Source organism: Lupinus angustifolius, chromosome LG03 (assembly GCF_001865875.1).
Source record: "Lupinus angustifolius cultivar Tanjil chromosome LG03, LupAngTanjil_v1.0, whole genome shotgun sequence".
In the NCBI taxonomy this organism is placed as follows: domain Eukaryota; kingdom Viridiplantae; phylum Streptophyta; class Magnoliopsida; order Fabales; family Fabaceae; genus Lupinus; species Lupinus angustifolius.
In genome coordinates this window covers 28,470,554-28,489,191 of record NC_032011.1, presented here as the reverse complement: position 1 = coordinate 28,489,191, position 18,638 = coordinate 28,470,554, and the positions used below count along the sequence as shown (strand labels likewise).

At 32.2% G+C, this 18,638-nt stretch overlaps 1 long non-coding RNA gene across 1 annotated transcript; it reads right to left on the bottom strand.

The window, feature by feature from the left end:
* LOC109344351 lies at positions 10,670-18,407 on the bottom strand. Its single transcript, XR_002107320.1, has 3 exons — positions 18,228-18,407; positions 14,240-14,243; positions 10,670-10,680 (listed from the first exon to the last, which is right to left on the bottom strand). It is a non-coding gene; the product is annotated as an uncharacterized LOC109344351 (long non-coding RNA).

The window sequence follows — 18,638 nt, the reverse complement described above, 5'->3', positions numbered from 1 at the left end:
TTATGTGATATTCCATACTCATCACAAAATTCTTCAAAAAAAGCATTTTGAAACTCTCCCCCATGGTTGCTTCTAATAGTAGTGATTTTTGGAGAATTTTCATTTTGGACTCTGTTCGCATATTTGCGAAAGACATGAAACACCTCATCTTTTGAACCAAATAGAGAGTCTGAGTAAATCTGGAAAAAAAAAACATCTACTATTACAATCAATGTTATGAAAACCGGACCGGATGGTCTAATTAGTTTGACTACTGACCAGACGGTCTAATTAGTTTGACTTCTTAACAGACTTGAAAATAACACTAGTTTGTAGTCTAATTGAATGAGGGGTTAGACCACTTTGAACCGTGAATATTCTGGTCCGACCTTATTAAACCCAATTAAACCACAATAACCTGGAAAGTAAACCAAACGTTTCACATGAATTAAAAAAGAAAAGAAATACTACTCTAATATTCTATTTTAATTCAGTCCAAAAAAAGATGTGGATATGTTACTTTAATATAATTATTAATTATATAAAAAATTTGAAATTATAGATAATTATTAATTATATGTAAAATCATTTGGTCTGACCGAACAGTTCAACCGTTTAAATTAGTTAAACTTAATATGATACATCTTCCGGTTTGATGTCCGGCTCAAGTTTCACAACATTGATTATAATAGCATAAAAGCGGTCACCAAAAACTCTTGTCCTAGAAGGACCAACCAAATCCATATGCAATAATTATATTGGCCTACTAGAAGAAACTATATGGTTTGGTTTGAAAGAAACTTTAGTTTGCTTACCTTTTTTACATACATAACATAATTTGTCTTTAACAAATTTCATTTTACATAAGCGAACTACTAGATCTTTCTTAATCAATTTATTCAAATGGTCCAAATGTATTTGTGCAATTCTCCTATGCCAAATCTAAGCATCATGATCATTTTCTACTAAACATTTAATTTTCATTTAATGCAATCATATAAATATTGTTGATTCTTTTACCTATGAGTTTAAAATCTTTTGATACCTTATCCTAGATGATGCATTTGTCAGGGTAGAATGCCACATGATAGTCCTTGCACATAATTGACTAATGCTCAACAAGTTGTGCTTGAGACCTTCAACATAAAGTACTCCTTCTATGGTTTGAGAGAGTGGCTTTCCAATGTGACCAACTCCAATTATTTTTCCTATATTGTTGTCTACATAAGTGACGAATCCCTTGTCTCTTGGAGTCAGGACATAGAATTTATTCTTGTCACCTGTAATATGCTTGGAACAACCATTGTCCAAGTACCACATTCCACTTGCAGCTTCCAAGCTTTCCTACAAAACATTCACGTTATATTAGGTGCTCAATTTGATTTGGGTCTTAAAGGGTTAAAACCTTTCTCTATTCGTCTATATTGGCCAGATGTCACAACATACTTTATAATATGACAAGTATTAGGTGTGTGATCAATATTCCTACAATAAGAGCAAGTAGGTAGATGCTTATGTATCTTAGTATTTGTTTCAAAAAGAGGATTAGTATGAATAATTTCTTTATGAAATTTTATAGTGTTTTCTATTATTTTTTGGTAAGACATTCTTATTTTTAGCCACATAACTATTTGTGTAGCCAAGACCTCTACGATATGTTGAATGTCTTTGGACTTTTATAATATTTTCTAAATTGTGACTACTCTTGTTAAGTTTATTAAGTTCGAGACTTAATGTTGAAACTTTCGTTTGAAGAGTAATACAATTTTGACATTTTGAAGTGGAATGTTTGTTCTTAATAAAAATTGCATCTTTCATTAAAACCTTGTTACGACTTTCCAAAATAGTGTTCTAATTTTTCTGTTTTAGAAATATTTTAGAAAGCTTAACATACTCACTATGTAGATCATTAAAGGTGTTTTGAAGTTCATTAAAAGAAAGATTATATAAATGTTCAAATTCAATTTCCTCATCATTATCAGATTGACGAGACACAATTAAAGATAAAGCTTGCTCCTCACTTTTCGATTCTGAATTTGAACTCGTGTCATTGTCCTCCTATCCAATGTAAGCTCTTATACTAGTCTTCTTTTCTGGCTTCCCTTTTAAGGGATTCTTCTTCAATGTTGGACAATCACCCTTCATATGGACGACTTCCCACATTGAAAGCATGTGAATGTTTGGCTTGATGTGTTAGCCTCATTACTTCTTTTGAATCTTATGGTTGGTCCAGGCTTTGTGTCTTTGTTCCTCTTTAGAAATTTGTTGAACTTCTTTACTAACATGATCATCCTCCATGACTTCTTTTTTTGATTCATCTCTTGATGTTTTGCATGTATATGCCTCGGCCTTTAAGGATATATTTGTCCTCTTCTTGTTCTTCATGTGGTTCGAGTTGGCTCAAATCCAACTCGTGTTGCTGTAGTTTTTCAAAAAGAGCAGCCAATGACATTTTAGAGAGACTTTTCTTTTTGGATATGGTTGTCACTTTGGGTTGCCATGTTCTGGTAAGAGGCCTAAGGATTTTCAGGTTTAGGTCTCACGAGTAGTCTTTAAGGTATCCCACACTTCTTTTGCTGACTTACAATTTGATATCCTAAAGAACTCATTCATTCCTAAGGTTGAAGTAAGGATGTTTTTGGCCTTAAGGTCGAATTGAACCTTTTTCTTATCATCCTCTTTCTAGGTAAATTTTGGTTTTAATTCCTTCACACAATTGATTACAACGAAGGGTGTAGAAGGTCATTCTTCAATTGTATTGCATATATTAGGATCTTAGGATTCTATGAAGATTCTCTTTCTGATCTTCCAGAAGTCATAGAATTCTCCAATAAAACTTGGAGGGCGATTGATGTTGGAACCTTCTCCCAAAAATGATTTAGAGGCCATCTTAGAGTGTAGGATCTAGGGAGTATCTTCTCCAACCTATGCTTTTGTTCCCATTGTAAGTATAAGATGATAAACTAAGAGAAGGTGAAAGTTTTCTGCAGAATTGAAGATTTTTTGCAACTTAAAAATGAATAGAGTATAGTCTGATAAGTGCCAAAAATGCCTAAAATTCATATACTTTTTATGACACTTATCCTTGCCAAAATTTAGAAAACCAACTTAATTAAACACTTTTTGGGCAAAAAATCACAATGTTGTATATATGCTTTGTGTATTTCTTTTGTATTATATTTTGTAGGATTTAGGTGGAAAAGAGAAGAATTAATAAAAAGCAAGCAAAATGCTCAAAATAGGCCAAAATGATCCACACATGACATGCTTAAGATTGACCTGACAAGCTATATGCTTAGCCTTAAGCATGAGTCAACAAGACTTGGCATATGTGGAAAGTATGGAGTCAACATGAAGCTGATCACTAAGCATCTTAGTTTGGACCAAACCCATGCCTAGCTGACCTGGACACCAACCTAGCACAGTCAGACCCAACCTGGCACAGTCAGACCCATCCTGGCACGGTCAGAACACAAGCCTAGCACAAGCCAAGGAGGCACTTCAAGGCTTAATGCATTCTCATTCATTTTCATACATTCCACTCATACTCTGTAAGAAACCGAATTCATCTCTTCTTGTACATTTTCTTCTTGTAATTTCTTGGAGAATTTCTACTCCAAAGTAGTTTAGGTAAGTTTCTTTTGTAGTTTTTTCTTAATCCAAGAGGAGAAAGGAGGTGACAAATGTGATACAAAAACATAATTTTGTAATCTCGTTTGGGTCCAAAAAGCATCTCATCCTTGGATAGATGGCTCATGCTCCTACATATTGACTTGGATTATGGTGTATTTCTTCTCTTTAATTTATTATCTTTTGAATTCAATTCATTCAAGTTATTACTTTTGGTTAAGTTTTGTTTCTTTATGAAGTTCTTAATGTAGTTTTTGCTTGATCACCTAAAACTTGATCTAAAGATCCAAAAATGTTTCTTCGTAAAGTGTTTTCAGGTGAACTAAAAAGTATAACCTACACCTTAGTTCACTTGCCACATCAAGCATCTATTTTAAGCAACTTATGTTCAAGGCTATATAAAGTTAATGGAGCCTTAAATAGGGTGTGACAACCTACTCCGGCGAGTGGCACTTAACTATATTTAGTGCATTACATAAGGTTTGAAAATCATCTTTCATTTTAGGACACTAGATGAAGGATTTAGAAATGATGTGTGAAATTAACTAAAAGTATAACACATAAATTGTAATGTTTTCAAAATCAATTAAGTATATAAATAATTTCATATTTCCAACCAATTTTCTCCTCAAGAATTTGTGCATATTAGTTGTTTATGTTTATTTAATTACTTGTTAAATTTTCATAGACAAAAATCAAACAAAGAAAATATGTTTAAACTTTATTAGTAATATAACATGTTTACATTTATAATCTTTTAGGCAATTCCTTGTGGTTCGACATAAACCTATACTATACTACAATTGAATCTTGAACTAATAGTGGTAGTTAGTATTGTGGGAGTAGAATTGGCACGAGTAACCATATTGTGAGTATTTCGAGAATTGGCAATGTTAGCCATATTGTGGGAATTTCGAGAATTAGCACTGGTAGCCATATTATGGTGGGTGTATTCGAGATCGTTTCTTACAGTGAAGTAAGAATTCGATAACAGAGATATATGCTATTTTATCCTGGGGACGACGTGGTTGTATAGTCTTCTTGCATATTTTTGGCAGTGCCACGAAACGTCTTAAAGAGAGCGACTTGGTCGTGACTCATCCAATAACGATTATTTAGTGCCATTTAGAATTGTTGCAAGCTAAGGTAACAACAATTTTAAGACGTTTCTAATGCAATGGCATTCGTAGATAATATTACTGGACCGAACAATTATGACCTGAACAAACCATTTCGGTTTGATGGGACAAATTTCAAACGTTAGCAACATGAGATGAAAATTTTCCTCGATATGAGAAAAGTTGCACACGTTTTGAAAATCAATGTTCTAATGTTGCTGGAGAAAGCTGGAAAAAAAAGGATAAACTAACTATTAATATAGCTCTCTAGAATGAAAATGATTACTTTTATGAATTTCATTCTAAATGAGTTTTCAGAGGATCTCTATAATTACTACAACTCATATATGTCTGTCAAATTAATTTGGTATACACTTGAGAAATAAAGAAATATGATATTGAGAAAGTTAAGATAAAAAAATATATGATGTTACCACTACCTCAAGTATCAAATGACTGATAATAAATTAGCAGAGTCTTAGTTCTATGAGATACATAGAATTGTTCATGAAATCATTTCTGATGGTATGTCCCTAGAGAGTTAAACTCACAGAGTTTATGAATGTGTATTCCTTAGGTATGCTGTAAACAACAAAGCGTACAGGTTTTATGACCTTAACGCAAAAGTGATCATTGAGTCTAACAATGTTAACTTCAATGAAGAGAAATTCCTTTTTAAGTTGAGGAATAGTGGGGGCATATCAACTAGCCACACACTTGTTATTAGAGATAATGATAGAAAATGAAAGGTTTGAAATAGAATCTAGAAGAAATAAGAGAGCAATAATTATTAGAGAGTAAAGACATGATTATATGGTCTATATATTGGAGGATAATCTATCATTTCTCCAAGAAGTTTTTACTTTTTTGGATGTTCATTTGTGGCGAGAAGGCATAAATGATGAGATGGACTATCTAAAGTCTAAAAAGAAACAGACTGTGTTAGCTCAATCCACTATGAAAGTTGAGATGATACCATTAGCAACAACTAATGAAGAAGCAAGTTAGCTGAGAAGTTTGCTTGCAGGGATTCTCCTATGGGAAAATTGATGCCAGTTGTGTTGATCCATTGTGATAGTATCGCGACTATTGCAAAAATTGAGAACCGCTTTTATAACGATAAGAAACGACAAATTCGTCGTAAGCACAACACTATTAGAGAGTTACCCTCTACATAAGTTGTTAGAGTGGATCATCTACACATTGAGAATAACTTAGCAGATCCTTTGACGAAAAGACTAGCTAGAGAGAAAGTCCACAATACTTCTTAGAGTATGAGACTATTGCCCCTAGAATGACGATCACTCATGATGTTAACTCGGCCTAACTGACTAGAGATCCCAAAAAATAGGTTCAATGGATAATAACAAGTTGTGAAGTGATATGAGTATGAACATGCTATAAAATTATGAGAAGCACGATTCCTGCAACATATTTAAGGATGAATTAAAACTCTTAATGGGATCTATACTCCAATTGGAATTGAGTACCTAGGCTATAGGAGTACTCTTGCTAGACTCACATATGTGAATATGTAAGTGGGGGCCGCTTCCTATGAAATTTTGGGGCATAAATTTCTAGAGCGTTCATTATATTGGGATGGACGTGCATGACCTTTAACGCACGGGCTTTACAGAATACATCTTTGAAAAGGTTGTGTATGGTTTGATATTGGAGATAGAGTTTAAGACTACGAGTTACTCTAGTAAAATCTGGATCTTACTCACTATGTGAAGATTCAAGTCGTGTGACACCTTTGTTTATGCACAACCTTATTGAGAACATAAAAATTCTCGGAATTCGTTTTTTAATTTCAAGTGCGGGATTGTTGGAACTTGGTTGTGGGTGTGAAATCTAAAAAACTCTCAAGTCCCACATAGAAGAGTTTTGAAAAACAAACTACTTCCAAGTCCCACATTGGAGAGATGAGAAACTTGAAAAAAATTTCAAGTTATAAATAGAAGTCTTCGCCCTTCATATTTTCTTGCCCCAAGTTGAATGCGCTTTCATTCAACTTTTTCTTTGTCCTCATATTTTCCGTTGATGCATTTCTGGCAAACTTCTCCCTTTTTCTTTCCATGGCACTAAGAATTGGCAGAGGCAGCCAAATTGTATGCATTTCGAGAACTGACACTGGTAGTCAGTATTGAGGGAAAGAAATTGGCAAAGACAACCAAATTTTGGGAATTTCGAGAACTGACACTAGTAGTCAGTATTGAAGGAAAAGAATTGGCACATGTAGCCATATTGTGGGCATTTCATGAACTGATACTGGTAGTTAGTATTGTGGGAAGAGAATTGGCACGAGTAGCCATATTGTGGATATTTCGAGAATTGGCACGAGTAACCACTTCACATTCAAAATGACTAGACTCTGGAGGAAGAGATATTCATGAGTAGATATTTTCCGCAAGGAAAATTCATGGATTTATAAACAACAATCTCAACCTTCGTGCAACCAGCTGGGAAAAGTTTATGTGAATTTTGGGATAGATTAAAATCTATGATGAGAAAATGCCCAAATCATGGATTTGATGTTCAAACTCAATTCATATTTTCATCAACATATTGCAGCAACAACATAAGTGGATTTTAAATGCCACTACAGAAGGACAACCGATAACGAAACCTCTGCAAGAAGCTATTGATATCATTGAATCAATGACAATGAATGATCAAAAGAGTCAACACCAAAGAGGACTTCCAAGAAGAAACGATATCCTTGAGCTTGGACCAACAGATGCTAAGTTGGCTCAGAATAAACTACTTGAACAACAACTTGATGAGGTTAAACACAAGTTGAATGATCTTCCTAAGTAGCTACAAGGATGGCAGGAATCTTCGAAGAAGCAAGTTTATTGATGTGATGATTGTGTTGTTGACATTGAAGTAGGTCATTGTTTCCCTCAAAATGAGGAAGTCCAATTTCTCGCAAATCCACCTAGGCGGGTAAAAAAACAATTACCCACGGGGAGGTAATAAGCAATTTCAGAATAATCTGCTCTAGCGACAAGATTTCCCTCAAAGGACTCAATCACCACAATACCAAAGAAACAATCAGTTTCAACACCCTACTCAAGACAAGAACACTAAATTGGAGGACATATTAAATCAATTTATGCAAATGACGATGTCCAATCAGAAGAATACAAATGCTTCCCTTCGGGACATGGAGATTCAAATCGGGCAGTTGACCAAACAATTAGCTGAAAATCACAAAGCAAGTTTTTCAGCTAACACATCAGACAATTCAAGGGAACATTGTAATGTAGTCTTGGGAAATGGAACTGATTCTCAAAATTATTAGAAGGAGAGGTGGTGGGAGTAGAAGTTTCTTTTGGAAATTTTTGTGTTAAGCTATCCAATCTTAAACGAGTGCTTCCTGGGTGGCAACCCAATGTTGGTTAGTTTTTCTTTTATTCGAAATATATATCAAACGTTTCCCAAAAACATTAATCTGGCTTGAGGACAAGTCTAAAAAAAATTCAAAGGGGGAGACATACGTTTATACATATGTGTTTTATTATTTTTGAATGTTTATTTGTTGTTTGTTTATTTTTTGTTTTACTTTGTTTTAGTTAGTTTAGTTTTTAGCATACATGATTCTTTGAAAAAAGAGTGACAAATTTTTTTCCTCAAACAAATGAATCATCATATGGCTTTAACAAATACAGCAAGATCAACCAAACTTTTCAAAATCAACATTGAAGAAACATGATTTTTAAGTTGCACCCAAAATGTCATAACTTAGGATAGGACACAAATTTTTAGAAATCATTTATCTTGAATTTGTTTGAAAATGAAAAAGAATTCATAAAATCCTAATTATGTGAGGCAGTGCAAGCCAAACACAAAATCACATATGAGCTTAGAGAGAAACTTTTTGGTTTTTTACAATTGATTTTGTTTGAATCTTTCTTTACTTGGTTGCACATAATTTGATAGGAAATGATCAAGGCAAGTTCTGTTCATTAGAATAAGCCACTTGGCCAAAATAACCAAACCAAAATTAGGAATATCCTATGATAACCCCTTTGACCCTTTAAAAAGAACTAAAATATTCAAACACAACCCTTGAGCCTAGGGAAAACAAAATTAAATCTCCTGTACTTTTTAAAGTAAAAGAGAGCATTTTTCAAAAAGAAAGTTGATGAAAAATAATTAAGTTGGGGGTGGGGGGTGGGGGTTGGCCATGTAAAAAAGGAAGCCAAAATGAAATTTCTCAATCTCTTTACAAAGAAAAAAAGTAAAGAAAAAGCTCCAAAAGAAAAAGGAGTAAAAAGAGATTGAGAAAAATCAAGAAAAGTTACGCAAAATGGTCAAGAAAAAGAATGAGGAAAGAAATGAAAAAAGAAGTATGGTGAAAAAGTTTAAAGGAGAATGTTCTAGAAGAAAAATCAATTTTTGCTCTCTTTTGTTGCTCTCTTTTAACTTGAAAAGTATCTTTGAATATCTTGAAAAACCAAATTGCTTTGATAGTCGAGCCTCATTACAACCTAAGAAAGACCTTAGTGATGCTTGAAAATTTTGTGCAATCAAAGTAAGAGTGGAGATGAAAAACAAAATTAAATTCTTGCAAACCAAAGAAATTGAGTTTTGAGTGAAACACTTACCCATTTGGTTCAATTTTTGAATCGTGTGAAAAATGCATTCTCATTTGAATGAAAACAATTTTTATAGATAAGAGATAAGTGAACTCGTGAAGATTTGAATCCAAGTCTTCTGTTTGAAGCATTTTATAAAAACTTTGAATCATGAAAAATGAAAAAGTTTAGTTATAATCTTGTACAAAATAATTTTTCCAAAAAGCCACAAGCTAGAAAAATGTTTACTTTTGTTTAAGGACAAACAAAGTTGTAAGTTAGGGGGAGTTGATAAGTTCCAAAATTTACTACTTTTCCATCACTTTTTATGACACTTATCTTGGATATTTTGATCAAACATCAACCAAAGTACAACTTATTACTTATTTTTTCTTAGAAAATGTTTTGATCTCACCTCTTGTCATAGTTTTTGAATTTTAGGAACAACTTATCAAATTTTATGATGAAGAAAAGATAAGCCAACAACTCAAGCAATTAAGCATCAAGATCAACTAAAATCCAACACTACCCAAAACCGCAAGCGTTCTCACAATCACGCTAGGCATGTTCCTGCTTGAACCAAGATTGCTTCAGCTTGAAGAAATGGGAGCAATCCCGTCCTTGAAGAAACCAACACATTGGGTGTGTCTAGAAAGAGGCTAGGGCTGCCTTGGAGACCAAGCAAAGGGCTAAGCATGATGTCATGCATGATGAAAACGGGCTGAACACCAAGCATGAGGTGTCACCATGCATGCAACCTAGGCTCAGCATAGCCCACAATAGGCTGAGCACGTCTGAACCAAATTGTAGATGCTAAGCACCCCAAAATCACGCTTAGCGGGTTGGACCAGATTATATAAATAGGTCATTTTGCTCCACCATTTCATACATTTCACATAGAATTATTACATACTCTTTTCTACTCATTTTTCTACGGTTTTTTAGCTTAGGTAAGTTTGTAAATTATTTAGGGAATTCATGAGGAAATGGAGTTGACAAGTGGTGTATAAAAGATGATTTTGTAACATCATCTGCAACCAAAAGCATTCAATCTTTGGATGGATGGCTAATGCTCCAAAAATGGCTTAGGCTATGGTGTAACATTTCTTGTTGTTCATTTTAATGGAATTTTATTTATACAAGTTATGTGTTCTTACTTCAATATTTCATTCCATCTTCTTTTAATGCTTATTTTAGTTTGATCACCTAAAATATATTTTCTAAGATCCAAAAGTCTTTTGTTATATGAAATAAAAAATATTCTCATTCTGCAATGTAGACTTGAATATTTGTCATTTCCAAGCATCCATTATAAGCAATTTATTTTCAAGATTATTAACATCTGGGAATCCAGAATAAGTAGTGACAGCCTTATTTTTTTCCAAAGGATACTTGATGGTTAATAATGTATTGAGCAAGGTTTGGAAATCATCTCACTTGATGTGAAAGGAAGAGTGAGTTAAGACATGACGTATGGTCATTTTTAAGGCACTAAAATATAACTTGTATACACTAAAACTAATTTGCAAGAAACATTACATTCATATTACTAACCAATCACAATTTCCTTATTGAATTTGTAATGTTTATTTTTTGCTCATTCACATTCACTTAATTTAACAAAAATCCCAAAAAGATGTTTATCATTATTATGGATGTAATATATATATATATATATATATATATATATATATATATGATTATATTCTATTAGACAATTTTCTATGGTTTGACATAACCGCATACTATGCGACAATTGAATCTTGAAAAAGTCCAAAAGTAAATATAGTAAAGTGTTACCTTATAAATTTTCTTTGTTGAAAAGATACAATAATTCTATAACAAAAGGGCAATTTAATTAATGGATTGTAACTTTATGAATGGAAACAACATACAAAAGTACAATTCAATCAATAAATTGTAACTTTGTAAAAGAGTGATATAATTGACAGTTAACATCTAACCGCTAACATTTACTTCTTTGTCATTTAATTTCTGTAACTAACTCTTTATTTTTCTTTATTTACTTTCAGTCATTTATTTTCATTCATTTATTTTCAGTCATTTACTTTCTATCATTTAATTTTTGTCATTTATTTATTCTTGATACCAACATTTTGCAAGAAATGGTATGATTAAGTATTTATTTATTGTCTTTTATTCTTTTGGCACTCTAACTTCATTCTTGATATCAACCTTTCGAACGAAATGTTATGGTTAACTTTATTCTTTATATTAACCTTTGTAAGAAATTGTATGGTTAATTGGAACCTGAAAAGAGAGTAAATAAAATAAATCACTCTTGATTTTTTGGAATCACCAGCCGGTTGAAGAAAACCACATTTCCGACATTAGGGCGAAAAAACCTTTCAACAGTTGGTTGCTTGGTACGCCCAACATGAATTCTTCAAGGCAAGGTAAGCTTCCTTTCTTCAAGCCAGCATAATCTTTTTCAGCAAACAAACTAAGCACATAGCATGTCACGCTTAGCATTATTTGTTTTGATCAAATCTTTTTGTGCTTGTGGCTTACGGTCTTGGCTATCTTTTAAGTAATTCTTGTTGATACTTTTTCCTACAATATTCTGAAAGAACTTGGGCAAGAGGTGATAAAAAGTTATATTATTTAAGCACACAAAATTTATCTAAAAAGTCAGTTATAGGTTGAGTCTTAAGCATGATTGATCAAGATAGGTGCCATAAAAAGTTATAGAAAATAGGTACATTTTGGAACTTATCAATTACTCTCATTGAGTAATCGGTTACTCTAGGTTAAAACTGCAGGATAACCTATTACTCATTTTAGGTAACATGTTACTCAGTCCTAGTAACTTGTTACTCAGTTCAAGTAACTTGTTACTCAGGTCAAGTAACTCATTACTTATCTTTTTGAAAATTAAGTTCATTAGATTCTAAGTTTAAATATATTTCAAAAAGATTTTATCACTTGATCATTATGGTTAAACATAATTAAAAGACTTAGGAAAGAAGTATCTATCTTAGAAGACTATATAATATCTTGATCTTGATAGCTTGTCTTCTAAGTCTTCAAGGTATTTTCCCTTTTTCTACTTTTTGGTGATTTTGTTATCTTCATCAAAACCATGTCAAAGTCATGAGCAAGATCTTCTTCACGTAGTGTTCTTATAAAGGATTCATATATCAATTACATTGGGTGTAGGAATCCTTAGCCATATGAATTTTTTTCTTCTACTTCTCAAAACTAAGATCACCATAGTGTTGGGTGAGTACTTATATAAACAAGAAAGTGGGGTGCTTTCTTGAAAGGACTTGCGTGTTCTTACATGAGATTCATATGTGAGACTTGTAACCAAAGCTTAAATTGATAAAGTGTAGATCATTTGAATCAAGAAAATGAGAATGGACATCACCTTCAGTTGAAGAAGGTGAACCACTATATAATAGTGTATGATTCCCTCTAAACTTCACTCTTTAAATTTTTTAAACTTTTGTTCTTCATAATTTGCTTCCTTTGAAATTATGATTTAAAGTTTTAAAGAGAACAAGTTTGTTGCAATCCTAATTCACTGCTCTTAGATTGCTATCTTGTGTTTACATCAACAATAGATACATCAAGGAAAAAGAAGTTATATACAATTGATCTTATAAATTAATGTGCAATTGAACATGGTTCAAGATACAACAAATTCAAGCAATTACTTCTTTCTTTGTATCAACACTCAATGTATCAGTGCATTAAATGTTTATTAGAAATGGATATTTTCTGAAGGTTGTTAAATATCTGAAAATTTCACTGAAGCTCATCTATAAAAGGCACAAGAACCATACAAGATCAGGACACATGAATATATGAATACTCAAGATGATATAAGTGAAAAGAAACTCTACATAAAACATTATGCATTTGTAAGGAATTATAACCTAAGTTGTTGTAAAATATTTTGAAAAGTAATTATAAGCTAAGAGAAAAAGAAATTTATTTTACAGTTTACGATTGTAAATCAAGATGTTTTTTTAGCGAATCTCATATTCAAGTGATCTTACATATTCATATTCTCACCTAGTGTGTTGTTAAACATCATTACCACAACTCTTTTAAATGTATAGAGCTTGGAGAAACTAGGTAGGTAAAGAACATTTAGTTAAATTTAGAGACTAAAGAAGTTTGGTCTAGAAAAAGAACTTGTTTATTAGAGCCTCGAGAGGCTTAGTATTATAAAAAATAATTGCCTCAAGAGGTATTTAATAGGCTAAAGGGACTAGACAAAATTATTAAGAGTGAACCAAGATAAAAATACTTGTGTTATTTTTTCTATTCTCAACGCTTTAGTGACTTTGTTTATTACTAGGTGTAGGGACTTGAATTAGTTATAAATTAATATTTCTACCATTATATTATAATTGCTTGTGGACAATGTTTTCTTATAGAAAAATTTATTAAAAAAAACAAATAACCTCATTCTAGTGTTTGCATGTGCCGACTTCACCAGAATTTTTAGTCAATAAATATAGGTCTTGCTAATTTCTTTAGAGAAGGATTTTTCCTCTCAATAACTTCACTTCCTTCATAAGTTCGATGAGTTAAAAAAATAATGTGAAATTCCATGATGTTCACAAAATATATCAAACTCATGCATTAGATTTCACTTTCACGCATTCTGCATTTGTATGAAGGCTAAGAAAAATGTTCATAAGTTTAGAACCATGCATTTTGGTATACATAAATTACCTTTTATGTATCATTTTTCAATAGTTGTTGTGTCTTTTTAACGTTTTCATAGCCATTAATGTTCCATTTTTCACACATTATTCTCGACTTATATGATCTCAAAAACCAATATGATTAGAATTTTGGTACTATTTTAGTACAAGTATATACCAAACTTATCATTTTCTTGTACTATTTGGTATAAGTATATAAAACTTTTCTCTGTCACACAGTCTACACTTCTCTATACCAAACTCATGCATTAGATTTCACTTTCACTCATTCTGCATTTGTATGAAGGCTAAGAAGAATGTTCATAATTTTAGTACCATGCATTTTGGTATACATAAATCACCTTTTATGTATCATTTTTCAATAGTTATTGTGTCTTTTTAACGTTTTCATAGCCATTAATGTTCCATTTTTCATACATTCTCGACTTACATGATCTCAAACCAATATGATTAGAATTTTGGTACTATTTTCGTACAAGTATACCAAACTTATCATATTCTCGTACTATTTCGGTATAAGTATATTAAAACTTTTCTATATCACACAGTCTAGACTTCTTTATGCCAAACCTAGCTGCTTTGTTTAATGGAAGTTTTGCCATAGTTAAGATAGCATGAGAACTACCTCAGAAGAAGAAAACTAGTGATGGACAAACAGGCAAGATTTGTGTACCCGTTCCCATAGCCCTCAATTTATAGCCGGTATGACATACAATTTTAGTCTTGTTGCCCGTTTTTTCCAGCCAGTTTACCTGCTATGTATGTGGGATTTCTTATTGGACAGCAAGGTCAAATAAAATAATAAATTTAATAACACTATAAAATTAATCACTTACCATAAATCAATAAAATTAAAGACATTAATTAACATACTTTCCAAAATTACATAAAGCTAGCTATTTTTGCAACAATTTGAAAACATGACCCAAGACAATTATTTTCATCTAATCGTCAGTATAATTTCAAGAATTGACCGTTGACCTTTTGGCCTATTGAGAGATTCAGTAGGACCTTACACTACTAAATCAACGTCTTATTTATTGATATGCTCTAAGAAGTTAGCAAAGGTTTGGGTTTCTCCAAGATTGAGCTACAAGTTGATTTTGAGATTGTGGAGGAAACTCAAAAAAGATCTACTCTTTTAGTAACAATCTATGTGTTCTAGGATACTAATTGATATTCTTTCCTTGTGGAGATTCTCCATGTCCATTTCTTATATGAACATCCATTTTAACCAAAATTCAATTTATTATTTTATTATATAGAGGCATGAAGGATTAAAATCTTCTCCATTTAATTTTAGGTGTTAGACCATATATTCAGCCCAAATGAGATTAAAAGGGTAATTAACAGTGTTATTAGGACCGGACTGGACCGGACGGTCGGACCGTCACCTGCTGGAAAGAACGGCCACGTCTTGATAAATAAGTTGTCCATCCTACTGAGCCGTTTTGGGCCGTTTGTAATCCGGTCCACCCAGGTTGGACCGAGTTAACCCGGAACAACCCAATGAGTTAGACCGGGCGGGCCAACTACCACTTAAAAAAAAGAAAAAATCAAAAAATAAAAATTAAGAAAAAAGTAAAAGCTAAAAGCTAAAACCTAAAACCTAATTACCTAATACAGAAACAAGTGGCCACCACAAAATACACCCAACAACAACAGGTGAGTTTCAAACAACATGCAGGTTCAGCATCGTACCATGGCTCATCGCCACTGTCTCCTGTCACAGAGTATCTTTTCTGGTTTTTTGGGATTTATTAGTGGGAGAGGAATTTCTTTTTTTAGTCTTTAGTTTATGGTTTTTATTAAGTTATTTGATTGAATTATTACTCCACCGCATAATGTTCAGCTTTTGTATCAAAATTATTATTTTATTAGTGCGTTGCAAAATTAGGACTGAACTATTAGTTTGTTGTTGTAGTTTTTTAGTTTGTGCAAATTAAATGTTCTACTTACTTTTTTCAAATGTTTTAAACGATACTTAGATGGATTCAAATATTTAATCTTTATATGAGATAGTTACATTTTGATTTTTAATTCTAATTATATAAAATTTAAACTTGTTTGATGCATTTTTGTTTTTATTTATATGTGTATACATCATGCAAAATATGATATTGATTAGTGTGTTATTACTTATTATCTTATTTTAATTAATTATATAGTATCTATAATTACATATGATATTATGACATCATCCGGTTGGATCGGACGGTCTAACCAGTTAAACCGGTTAGAATTTGTATAGGACCTCTATCGGGTTGATGTCCGGCTCAGATTTCATAACATTGGTAATTAGTGAAGAATTATCACATACATATATAAAAAAAACTTACATTTCTTATTATTATTTTTATTAAAAAGAACATGAAAAATTGAGCCACATCCTGTAACTAACAAATAATAGACAACCATTGCATTCGTCAAAAATTATTAGCACTGCGTTGTTTAGCAATCCATCCATCTTTGTCTACATAAGAGATATCCAAGAAACTATTGAGCTCATTTTCACTCAAAGTCTTCATCCACTTCACACGTTTAGAATTATTTGCTCCTGGTCCAGTGTTGTTCACCTCCACAAAAGTTCTCGTTACTATCTCTTATTCTCCTACATTTATAGCTCAAACATCATCATATCCAGTAGAATATTGCATTATTAAGATATAGCTCTTAATGTACTTACACTGCTTTCTCCCAATTAGACCAACCTTCAGGTCGAACAACATCTGAGAGATATGAATTAGCGATAATAACTCTGGAATAAGGTCCATATGCTCTCCAAGCTGGGCCTTTCCATTGGTCCCAATTATGCTACATTCTTTAAACACAAACCCAGTTGTGGAATCGACTGATGCTCGTTTTTGTGCTTTTATAACACCGTCTCTCTTAGGTGCACCAATCCCCGTTGTAAACTTAATGATACATTATCAGGTATATATTTACTTAGTTAAGTTATAAATAGAAGCTAAGAATTAGATGAAATAATAAAAACTTTGAAATCGAAAAGACACAGCCAATGATTGATGGGACAATCAAATATATCATATATGATTATGAATCACATTACGTGATGTGCTGCAATATTGTGATTGAGGTAACCGTTGTAACTACATCATAGTGTAATTAGTAATACTGAATCACAATAATGTGGTCATATTGGGCTGCAGTGCAACCGCATCGAATCGCATTGAGCCATGTCAGGCCGCAACGCAACCACACCAGATCACATTGAGTTCAAAAGTATTTTGTTTACTCAGAAAATAATTCATACTGCAATGACAGTAATTTGCATCGCAACGGCTACAATAACTGCAATCATAATAACTGCAACCACAACCATAATTTAAAATACTAATTATGAGTTATGAGATAAGAATTTAGTTTTCACATACCTAGTAGATAGACTGACCATCTCCAAATATGAAATCTACTGAACCTTGAATGTAGCAATTATTGTAATAATGGAGTCCACTATGATCCCATGAGGCATCTTGCACCCCTTTAAAGGAACAGTTATAGAAGGCAATTCTATTACCTGTAACTTGAGCGGCTAATGCTGGAACTACGTTCGCTGCATTAACATGTGCAAAACCTGGATTGTTATATGTGTTCTGAAAAATTATTAAATTAAATAATAAATGTATGTATATAAAATAAAAGATGTGAAAAACTTGTGGTTTGCTTTATTATGGATCTTTTTTAAATTGTTTTTCCAGTTAAAACTTGGCCTACACACATGTACATAGTTAGGGTAAATTTGGGCTATATTTTGTTTAAGAAAAGATACTCAAGGAATGAATGGAGCTTAATCTTTAGAAATTTAGAAAATTAATCCTTTCAAATAGAATACGCAAAAACAAGCTAGCTTGGTTAAAAATCAGAACCCGAAAAGAAGTAGCAAGAGAATGAGCTAGAAAATCGAAGCCCAACAAAAGCATGATATCAACTTATAAATCAAATTAGTTCAAACCAATAACCAGATTCCCTAACAAAGATGTTCAATTGAATTAAAATTATCAACAAGATGTTAGTTTAGTTGTATATGATCTCATTAAATTTTGGAAATATCAAAATGTCAATGATTCAATTACTAAGAGTGACACTTGTTGGAAACAATTAGTTCTTTAACAAAAGTTGAGAGAATACCTTAATAGTATAAAAATACTGAATTAAAATTACACTTTGTATTTTAAATAAAAAAATATCCATACGTATAAGTTCCTGCAGAAATTCTAATGTGAGTAACTGAGTGTTTGGTTGTCGAATAAAGTCAATGGCGCTTTGGATAGTTGTGAAGCTTCCTCCTTGGCCTGACTGTCTAACGTAAATAACCTTTGGTGGACTAGAACAATCCGAAGCATTGGAAAATCTAAAAATAATTAGAAAACTGAAGGAATGAAAATCTTTGAGTTATGCATGTTTTCCATTCTTTCAATGTGTGTATTGCTCAAGGGTAATGGTTTTTAAATAGGAAAGTGGTGCATATATGGAAAAGAGTCTACCAGAATCATCAAATCATTTTTTTTAAATAGGAAAGTAGGTAGCTTAAAATAATTATGAAAAGATTAAAAACATGTACTCAATAAGTTTAATTCTAAAAAATGTATTAATTGTAGTTAATT